Source organism: Apaloderma vittatum, unplaced genomic scaffold (genome assembly GCF_000703405.1).
Source record: "Apaloderma vittatum isolate BGI_N311 unplaced genomic scaffold, ASM70340v1 scaffold22138, whole genome shotgun sequence".
Classification (NCBI taxonomy): domain Eukaryota; kingdom Metazoa; phylum Chordata; class Aves; order Trogoniformes; family Trogonidae; genus Apaloderma; species Apaloderma vittatum.
Window position 1 is genome coordinate 18,608 of NW_009729350.1, and position 331 is coordinate 18,938.

Below are 331 nucleotides of genomic sequence, written 5' to 3' on the forward strand. Positions count from 1 at the left end.
AGCGGCGGGAGCTGGATACAGAAGCTGGATTCGGGAACTCAGGATCTGGATCAAAAGCAGGAGGTCAGATGGAGTCCTCTCTGAACACCGGCCATTGCAGAACAGGGAAAAGAAGGCCAGAAACTCTCGTGATCCCTCAATTTAAAAAAAACCATGCTGCTTACTTCAGAACGCGCAGCCTTTGAGAAGAGACTAAACCGGAAAGTAAAAATCACTAAACAGGACTGGGTTTTTAGCTAAACCCAGGACAAGGGCAAATACAAACAGTGCAATACCACAGATTTCCCGTTCGGTCGCCATGTGTTGCCTGATCTAGTTGAGACGCGGCATT